This window comes from Vitis vinifera, chromosome 15, assembly GCF_030704535.1.
Source record: "Vitis vinifera cultivar Pinot Noir 40024 chromosome 15, ASM3070453v1".
In the NCBI taxonomy this organism is placed as follows: Eukaryota; Viridiplantae; Streptophyta; class Magnoliopsida; order Vitales; family Vitaceae; genus Vitis; species Vitis vinifera.
In genome coordinates this window covers 10608710-10619917 of record NC_081819.1, presented here as the reverse complement: position 1 = coordinate 10619917, position 11208 = coordinate 10608710, and the positions used below count along the sequence as shown (strand labels likewise).

The window sequence follows — 11208 nt, the reverse complement described above, 5'->3', positions numbered from 1 at the left end:
GTCATTGAGAAATGTGTCAATGGTTTGTATTCACCACCCATATCTATTTACAAGCTTTGATATTTTCTTCAAGTAGATTCTTAACAAACTTCTTGGACTGTAGAAATGTAGTAGGTATTGCAGATTTGTTTTTAAGGAGGAAAATCCACGTATATTAGGTGAAATCATCAATGAAACTAACATAATATTTATATCCTTCGGTAAAGAGAAGAGGTGATGGTCCCTAAACATTTGAGTGAATAAGTTCTAAAGGTTCACTAGTCTTTGTAGGTGATGAATGAAAATTCAAGTCATGACATTTTCTATATTGGCAAGCAAAGCAAAATTTACTAGCGGCTTTCTCACTAATATGTGATTTATTACATCTCTTGAGTATTTGATGAAGAACACAATGAGAAGGATGCCCAAATATATTATGCCAAGTACTTAAGTCTTCATATTGAACATTCAATGCAATATAGTTATATGAGGAACATTGACATTTGAAAACCAATTTGGGTCATTATGTAATAGATTGTTGAAAGATGAATTCAATTGATCTAGAGGGGAGTTTGTTTTCCTCCTTATTTGAGTAGCACTATTTATTCCATATGAATTTTTTTTTCAACTTCTTTTGCAGTAATAAAGTTAGGTCCTTGAAGTTGATATAGTCCATTCTTGATTCTCCCTTGAAGTAGAATTTTCCTCATGATTTTGTCATTGACTAAGCACCGAATGGCATGAAATTCAAAAAACACATCCATTGGCATCTTAGATGTAAGGAATCAAAGCAATACCAATCTTTTAAAAAATGATCTTTTAGGTTTAAAGTACTAACCTTTAGGTTTGGATGTTCCCAAGCCTTAAATTTAAAGTATTGAAGACAACTTTAAAGTTGTTGGAAGTCTCGTAAACCCATGATCTTCTGTTTGATGACTCAACCTTGTTCTTGGCACACTTTCGGTGGAGGAGGAAAGAAGGGTGGAGGCTATGACTCTCTTTCTCTTTAGATAGTGGAAGACCAAAGTTATAAAAACCCTAATCCCTAAGGGGTAATTATAGGGATCTTAATCGGGCTTAAGTGACTTGAGCTCATATAGGCTTAGGTTACTTAATCTAGCCTAAAATGGGTCATAATTGATTAATTAACCCAATCACGCCTACTAATTAATCAATTAGCCCAATCTCAAGATCTTGTTCACTTACCTCTGTGCAACCTTATATAATTATCAAAACGCCCTTGTGCACAAAAGTGTACGTAAAGTCAATCCGACCCTCATAATCTATGACAACAAGATATATGAGCTTAAAGCAAGGACCAATGGGACCCATAAGAGTATTGGATCCCTCGGAATCCAATTCTGAAGTTGATTCAACATCCCACTATAAAGAATTAACTAAACTCTAGTATCTTAGGTAAATAACAATAAGACACTAAGTGCTCAGGTTTGTCACTTACTATCTAATACATCCAGACTCCCCATGAACTGGTGTTCATAATCTAACAAGGTAGTGATATCACCTATCAAGATTACCTCTCAAATCCTTGAGTTACGAATCTCACTTATTAAGTAATCAACTAACAAACTCTAACTCTAAGGACCATATGTCAAATTCTGTTAAAGGAATTACTATGACCACAAATTTCATGATCACATGTCATTTGGATCACCCAAGGGAATACACAGTCTCAATCCCAAGAGATGTGATGGTGTTTATATTAAGAATACTTGTTGCCACCAGCCTCCATTAATAGTGACCCAATCACTAAAAGGAAAAAGGTATATGGTGACATTTATAACGAGTCACCATAAACATAAGGTGTCACTACAACATAGCGTCACCTTCTCCACTGACACCATAGAGGGTACCAATTGGTGACGTATTTGGAAGTGACACCAAAGTAGATAAATAGTGACCCATTCAAAAGTGACACCATATATTTCTAGTGATGATAGGGTGTCACATTAAATACATCATCTTTGAGTTATGATGTCACATTAAATGCATCACCTTTGAGTTATGGTATCACATCATTGTAAATTATTGTGGAATATATGATTGGTTTTAGTTGTTGATTTTTATAATGCTTATGAATTAATAAGATTAACCTGTTTATATTTTGTCTATAAATATAACAATCATATTATATTTAACTCATTTTTCTGTAATGTTTTTGGAATAACTCATAATACATTGATCATCTAATAATATTTGTATATCAAATGTTCACAAAAGGATAGTACGTCCAACATATCAAACTCATCAAAACTAAAAAAGAAGAGTGAATACATACCAAAACATGATTTAGAAATGTTAAAGATCCCAAGATTCATGTATACCTCCATTTCATAAGCATAAAACTGGCTAACCATAAAATGACATAGAAGTCCCATCTAAAAATCTAAATTTCTCAGTTGCAATTAAAGTAACGTTTATGTCCTACAACGTATGACATAAGAGTTGCATTTAAAAACCCAAAATCTTGTTGCCTTCTTCTTTCTTTTTATTCTCCATTTCACCCTCCCAAGAGTGTATACCTGCATTTCAAAATTTAATGAGTTTTAGAGATTTTTATTGAAGAAAATAAACATGGATCTAGGTTATCATAGATGAACAAATCTAAGAATTAATTTTTTTTTTCAAATAGAAACATTATTCAAAGAATAAGCATTACTATACAATACCTATGGAAAAATTCATGTAGTAGCTAAGGGACTCACCATGCATGGTGATCATGATGCATCAACATGATTCATGATTAGTTGTAGCACAAAAGTAGCCCATTCTCCTCTAATTTCATCGAATTCTACTTGAGAATATGTTTTTTTATATTACCAAACTGAAATCAAATAAGAAAATAACATTAAAATGCATAACATTTGGAAGCCTAAAACTATGTACAATTCATTAAATAAGTAATACCTTTGAAGCAATAATTGTAGGATAAAAAATTATCTCTTTAATGAATCTCATAACAAAGTAGCCACATTCGAACCCTCCTTCTTGTCTTGGACACTAATCGATCAATTATAAAATAACATTAGTACTCACATATATAAATGGTGCAAATGCATAAGCTAATGTGTAAAGAAAAATTTTTGGATGTCACCTGCACTAGTTGCTAAGATGGCTCCCTCTTAGATGTTTTCTTTGCAGATATTTGAAGAGCCCTATGTAAATAAGTTCAATGGGTACATTTTTAAAATAGGTAAATGTTATATGTTTTAATATATATAAATAATAAAAAAAATGTGTTTGAGGTGAATGTATTTTTTTTATTTAAAAATAATACTATGAAAATTAATAGGAAGAACTTACATGTTTACGATATCCTTTAAGTCCTCGCATAGTTTGTGATGCATAGGGTCAAGATAGTGGACTATCATTTTCCTTGGCTCAAGCACTACCTAAATATAAACCCTTTAAGTCCTCATATCTATTTCTATTAACAAAATATAAAAACTTTCCAAAACTCAACTACTTAAATATAAAAACAAAATCAAATAAAATATCTAGCTAATTGGATTTTAGAAACTAAATAAACTAAATATAAAAACTAAATAAAATATTTATGCCCATGAATTAATTGAAGAGGATAGAAAGACACAGAGAGAACATGGCTATGGTTATGATTTCCATCTTATCATTTCCTGTCAATACCACACATGCCCATTTTAAGGTTGGACACTACTTTTGTTGCTGGACTTGGAAAGGGAACTTCAAAATTGAAAACATAAATAAACCCTTATGTAAAAAAAAATAACATTAAAATATAATTGAGCATTAAAATATTTACTCTCTTTCAACACTTTCATTTGAATATTAATAATCTCTTATTGAGATAGATACTTACAATTTAACAAAATAGAAATTCCTAATAATAAAAAATATAAAATTTCTATTTCTATTAACAAAATATAAAAACTTTCCAAAACTCAACTACTTAAATATAAAAATAAAATCAAATAAAATATCTAGCTAATTGGATTTTAGAAACTAAATAAACTATAAATAAACTATATAAAATATCTATGCCCATGAATTAATTGAAGAGGATAGAAAGACACAGAGAGAACATGGCTATGGTTATGATTTCCATCTTATCATCTCCCGTCAATACGACACATGCCTTCCCGGATTGGTCTTTTTGGGGTTGGATACTCTCAACGAAATTCTATATCTCATTCCCACTTAGATACAAATAGAAAAATCATTCTTTTTTTTTCCACTCTCATTTTTTAAAAAGGATGAAGATTATGTGATAGTATATCTTAAAAAAATTCTGTACCTGTCATTCTCACACAAATACATATTAAAAATCATTCTTTTTTTTTTTTCCTGTTTTTCACTTTTTTTTAAGGACTTGATCATGTGTTTGGTTTAGATTAAAAAAATCAATTAATCTATAGTTTTTTCTTCCATGCTAGAAGATTAAACCTAAATTTTTCTTCCCTACAACTCAAGAAAACACAATTCACAAAAACCATAATACAAAGATGTTGAAACAATTAATATAATAACATTAATAAAAGAAAAAAAATGATAGATCCAAGAGATTTTGGGTTACCTGGGAGTCCACAAAGTGAAGAATGTCGGTTTTGAGCGTGTTGACTATGGATGGGTGAGAGAAAAGGTTGAAGAAGATCATGATTTTATATATAGGATTTATATATTGAGATTTTTTGGATTGTGGGTGAGATATGGAAACAATGGGATTTTTATATAGTATCCATCATTATTAATTCTAAAAGTGGGCTCATTAAGTTATAATACTTAAAAAATTTATTTTATATGATGTCACTTCCCAAAAAATGACACTATAAATATAAAATTAATATCTAACTACCTCAATTGAAGATTTTTTATATGATGTGTCACCTTTATTAATTATAAACCCTATGGTGTCATTATTTTAAAAGTGACATCGTAAATAGTGACACCATAAACTATTTTTGTAGTAGTGAATCCATAGAGATATATGATCATTTTAGGGTCTCACCCATAGGTCAAAGCCTCCTGTTGATTTTGACATAGACTCAATATCCTCTCAAAGTTGAAAGTTCATTCATTATAATAGTTATGTGAATCATGACAATTGATAACCTTGCATCATGATTCATCTTAGGTCCTATGCACTCACCATGGGAAAGTCATCCCTCCAATCAGGAGGTGGTGCACTACAGTTTCTACTAGATTGCCCAAATCCATGAACTAACTATGGACAACTTATCTACTTATAAGGAACCCATGACTTGTATCTTCTATGCAACTCCTAGTGCACCTAAGTCATGTACAATGTAAGAGACATGGGTTGAATGCTCAAATTAATGTCAATACACCAAAATGATAGCAAGGGGATAGTTAGGTGTAGCTTTCTAACATTATTTTTGTTTTTAGGGGCTCAATCCCAGCAACATCATTATTACAAACAATTTTTGAGATACTTAAAAGATTTTTAATAATGCTTGGAACATGCAATATATTTTTAAGAAGAATAGTTTTATCTGAAGTAGATAAAAAGAAATGACCAATATGTTTAATGGCCAAACCTTGGCCATTGTCTATAGTCAACTTCTTATTTCCAAGATATTTAGTAGAAGCTTGCACACATCCTAGCTCATCTGTTACATGATTTTTTGCCTCATTATCAATGTACCAGGCAAGATCAACCAGTATTTCTAGTGAAGTAATTAAGATAACAATCTGAGAGTTTTGAGATTGATAATTGTGATCAAATCAATAGTAGCATGTGAGGGCAATACAACTTAGTTTGCCACAAACTTGACAAATTAGTTGTGAGAAGTTGTATCTATTGCCTCGATCTCCTTGATTTGACCACCTTTGAAACCCTCTCATCACTACTACAAAAATAGTTTATGGTGTCACTATTTACGGTGTCACTTTTAAAATAATGACACCATAGGGTTTATAATTAATAAAGGTGACACATCATATAAAAAATCGTCAATTGAGGTAGTTAGATTATATTAATTTTATATTTATAGTGTCATTTTTTGGGAAGTGACATCATATAAAATAAATTTTTTTTAAGTATTATAACTTAATGAGCCCACTTTTAGAATTAATAATGATGGATACTATATAAAAATCCCATTGTTTCCATATCTCACCCACAATCCAAAAAATCTCAATATATAAATCCTATATATAAAATCATGATCTTCTTCAACCTTTTCTCTCACCCATCCATAGTCAACACGCTCAAAACCGACATTCTTCACTTTGTGGACTCCCAGGTAACCCAAAATCTCTTGGATCTATCATTTTTTTTTCTTTTATTAATGCCATTATATTAATTGTTTCAACATCTTTGTATTATGGTTTTTGTGAATTGTGTTTTCTTGAGTTGTAGGGAAGAAAAATTTAGGTTTAATCTTCTAGCATGGAAGAAAAAACTATAGATTAATTGATTTTTTTAATCTAAACCAAACACATGATCAAGTCCTTAAAAAAAAGTGAAAAACAGGAAAAAATGAATGATTTTTAATATGTATTTGTGTGAGAATGACAGGTACAGAATTTTTTTAAGATATACTATCACATAATCTTCATCCTTTCTAAAAAACGAGAGAGGAAAAAAAAAAAGAATAATTTTTCTGTTTGTATCTAAGTGGGAATGAGATATAGAATTTCGTTGAGAGTATCCAACCCCAAAAGGACCAATCCGGGAAGGCATGTGTGGTATTGACGGGAGATGATAAGATGGAAATCATAACCATAGCCATGTTCTCTCTGTGTCTTTCTATCCTCTTCAATTAATTCATGGGCATAGATATTTTATTTAGTTTTTATATTTAGTTTATTTATAGTTTATTTAGTTTCTAAAATCCAATTAGTTAGATATTTTTTTTTATTTTTTGGAAAGTTTTTATATTTTGTTAATAGAAATAGAAATTTTTATATTTTTTATTATTAGGAATTTCTATTTTGTTAAATTGTAAGTATCTATCTCAATAAGAGATTATTAATATTCAAATGAAAGTGATGAAAGAGAGTAAATATTTTAATGCTCAATTATATTTTAATGTTTTTTTTTTTTTTTTACATAAGGGTTTATTTATGTTTTCAATTTTGAAGTTCCCTTTCCAAGTCCAGCAACAAAAGTAGTGTCCAACCTTAAAATGGGCATGTGTGGTATTGACGGGAGATGATAAGATGGAAATCATAACCATAGCCATGTTCTCTCTGTGTCTTTATATCATCTTCAATTAATTCATGGGCATAGATATTTTATTTAGTTTTTATATTTAGTTTATTTATAGTTTATTTAGTTTCTAAAATCCAATTAGCTAGATATTTTATTTGATTTTATTTTTATATTTAAGTAGTTGAGTTTTGGAAAGTTTTTATATTTTGTTAATAGAGATAGAAATTTTATATTTTTTATTATTAGGAATTTCTATTTTGTTAAATTGTAAGTATCTATCTCAATAAGAGATTATTAATATTCAAATGAAAGTGATGAAAGAGAGTAAATATTTTAATGCTCAATTATATTTTAATGTTATTTTTTTTTACATAAGGGTTTATTTATGTTTTCAATTTTGAAGTTCCCTTTCCAAGTCCAACAACAAAAGTAGTGTCCAACCTTAAAATGGGCATGTGTGGTATTGACAGGAAATGATAAGATGGAAATCATAACCATAGCCATGTTCTCTCTGTGTCTTTCTATCCTCTTCAATTAATTCATGGGCATAGATATTTTATTTAGTTTTTATATTTAGTTTATTTATAGTTTATTTAGTTTCTAAAATCCAATTAGCTAGATATTTTATTTGATTTTGTTTTTATATTTAAGTAGTTGAGTTTTGGAAAGTTTTTATATTTTGTTAATAGAAATAGAAATTTTATATTTTTTATTATTAGGAATTTCTATTTTGTTAAATTGTAAGTATCTATCTCAATAAGAGATTATTAATATTCAAATGAAAGTGATGAAAGAGAGTAAATATTTTAATGCTCAATTATATTTTAATGTTTTTTTTTTTTTTTACATAAGGGTTTATTTATGTTTTCAATTTTGAAGTTCCCTTTCCAAGTCCAGCAACAAAAGTAGTGTCCAACCTTAAAATGGGCATGTGTGGTATTGACGGGAGATGATAAGATGGAAATCATAACCATAGCCATGTTCTCTCTGTGTCTTTCTATCCTCTTCAATTAATTCATGGGCATAGATATTTTATTTAGTTTTTATATTTAGTTTATTTATAGTTTATTTAGTTTCTAAAATCCAATTAGCTAGATATTTTATTTGATTTTGTTTTTATATTTAAGTAGTTGAGTTTTGGAAAGTTTTTATATTGTGTTAATAGAAATAGAAATTTTATATTTTTTTATTATTAGGAATTTCTATTTTGTTAAATTGTAAGTATCTATCTCAATAAGAGATTATTAATATTCAAATGAAAGTGATGAAAGAGAGTAAATATTTTAATGCTCAATTATATTTTAATGTTATTTTTTTTTACATAAGGGTTTATTTATGTTTTCAATTTTGAAGTTCCCTTTCCAAGTCCAGCAACAAAAGTAGTGTCCAACCTTAAAATGGGCATGTGTGGTATTGACAGGAAATGATAAGATGGAAATCATAACCATAGTCATGTTCTCTCTGTGTCTTTCTATTCTCTTCAATTAATTCATGGGCATAGATATTTTATTTAGTTTTTATATTTAGTTTATTTATAGTTTATTTAGTTTCTAAAATCCAATTAGCTAGATATTTTATTTGATTTTGTTTTTATATTTAAGTATTGAGTTTTGGAAAGTTTTTATATTTTGTTAATAGAAATAGATATGAGGACTTAAAGGGTTTATATTTAGGTAGTGCTTGAGCCAAGGAAAATGATAGTCCACTATCTTGACCCTATGCATCACAAACCATGTGAGGACTTAAAGGATATCGTAAACATGTAAGTTCTTCCTATTATTTTTCATAGTCTTATTTTTAAATAAAAAAAATACATTCACCTCAAACACATTTTTTTTATTATTTATATATATTAAAACATATAACATTTACCTATTTTAAAAATGTACCCACTGAACTTATTTACATAGGGCTCTTCGAATATCTGCAAAGAAAACATCTAAGAGGGAGCCATCTTAGCAACTAGTGCAGGTGACATCCAAAAATTTTTCTTTACACATAGCTTATGCATTTGCACCATTTATATATGTGAGTACTAATGTTATTTTATAATTGATCGATTAGTGTCCAAGACAAGAAGGAGGGTTCAAATGTGGCTACTTTGTTATGAGATTCATTAAAGAGATAATTTTTTATCCTACAATTATTGCTTCAAAGGTATTACTTATTTAATGAATTGTATATAGTTTTAGGCTTCCAAATGTTATGCATTTTAATGTTATTTTCTTATTTGATTTCAGTTTGGTAATTAAAAAAACATATTCTCAAGTAGAATTCGATGAAATTAGAGGAGAATGGGCTACTTTTGTGCTACAACTAATCATGAATCATGTTGATGCATCATGATCACCATGCATGGTGAGTCCCTTAGCTACTACATGAATTTTTCCATAGGTATTGTATAGTAATGCTTATTCTTTGAATAATGTTTCTATTTGAAAAAAAAATTAATTCTTAGATTTGTTCATTTATGATAACATAGATCCATGTTTATTTTCTTCAATAAAAATCTCTAAAACTCATTAAATTTTGAAATGCAGGTATACACTCTTGGGAGGGTGAAATGGAGAATAAAAAGAAAGAAGAAGGCAATAAGATTTTGGGTTTTTAAATGCAACTCTTATGTCATACGTTGTAGGACATAAACGTTACTTTAATTGCAACTGAGAAATTTAGATTTTTAAATGGGACTTCTATGTCATTTTATAGTTAGCCGGTTTTATGCTTATGAAATGGAGGTATACATGAATCTTGGGATCTTTAACATTTCTAAATCATGTTTTGGTATGTATTCACTCTTCTTTTTTAGTTTTGATATGTTGGACGTACTATCCTTTTGTGAACATTTGATATACAAATATTATTAGATGATCAATGTATTATGAGTTATTCCAAAAACATTACAGAAAAATGAGTTAAATATAATATGATTGTTATATTTATGGACAAAATATAAACAGGTTAATCTTATTAATTCATAAGCATTACAAAAATCAACAACTAAAACCAATCATATATTCCACAATAATTTACAATGATGTGATACCATAACTCAAAGGTGATGCATTTAATGTGACATCATAACTCAAAGATGATGTATTTAATGTGACACCCTATCATCACTAGAAATATATGGTGTCACTTCTGAATGGGTCACCATTTATCTACTTTGGTGTCACTTCCAAATACGTCACGAATTGGTACCCTCTATGGTGTCAGTGGAGAAGGTGATGCTATGTTGTAGTGACACCTTATGTTTATGGTGACTCGTTATAAATGTCACCATATAACTTTTTCCTTGTAGTGCATATTTTGAGGAATGGTGGTATGACCACCTACTGAAACTTTTGGATCATTACCTTTGAAAGAAGTATGTGAAGCAATGTTGACAACAGTTTGTTGAAACTCAAGTGAGTTTTCTAAATGTAGTTGTTCTAAGCGTGCTTTTTGATTGAGTAGTATAGCCTATATTCTTTGAAGAGAAAATGAATCAAGTTTGGAGGTAACACTTACTAAAATTGGATCATAGTTAGATCCAAGCCCAGGAAGAAGGTACATTATCATATCATCATTGGAGACTGGTTGCCCAACAACTGCAAGATTCTTAGTAACTCTTTTTATCTTTGCAAACTATTCAACCATTGTCAATGAATTTTTCTTGATTGATTGGAGTTGGATGCACAATTGTAATACTTTTGCCTTCAACTAAGAAGCAAAAAAAATTTCCAGCATAAACCATAATTCAAAAGACATGGAACAACTAATTCCCTGGGCCAACACCTCTTCAGAAATAGATGATAATAACCAACTTAACAAAATTTGATCTTGTCAATGACATAACACATAATCTTGGTTAGTGACTATGCAAGAATCAAAGGCTCTTGGATCTTCGTTAATGAATTCTAGAGGACATTTACTCATTCCATCAATGAACCAAGCATATCATGTACTTGAATTGTTGGTGTAATTTGAGATTTCTAGATCAAGTACTTTTCTTGATCTAGTTTTATTGACAGAGTATAGTTAAAAAAGTTGGAGAATGGTGAAGAAGGATTCAT

General features: G+C 29.3%; 1 long non-coding RNA gene across 1 annotated transcript; it reads left to right on the top strand.

Annotated features, from left to right (window-relative positions):
- The first annotated feature begins 8768 nt into the window (after positions 1 to 8768).
- On the top strand, positions 8769 to 9354 carry LOC132255217 (uncharacterized). The gene is made up of 3 exons (XR_009467879.1): positions 8769 to 8912; positions 9061 to 9121; positions 9215 to 9354. It is a non-coding gene; the product is annotated as an uncharacterized LOC132255217 (long non-coding RNA).
- The last annotated feature ends 1854 nt before the right edge of the window (positions 9355 to 11208 follow it).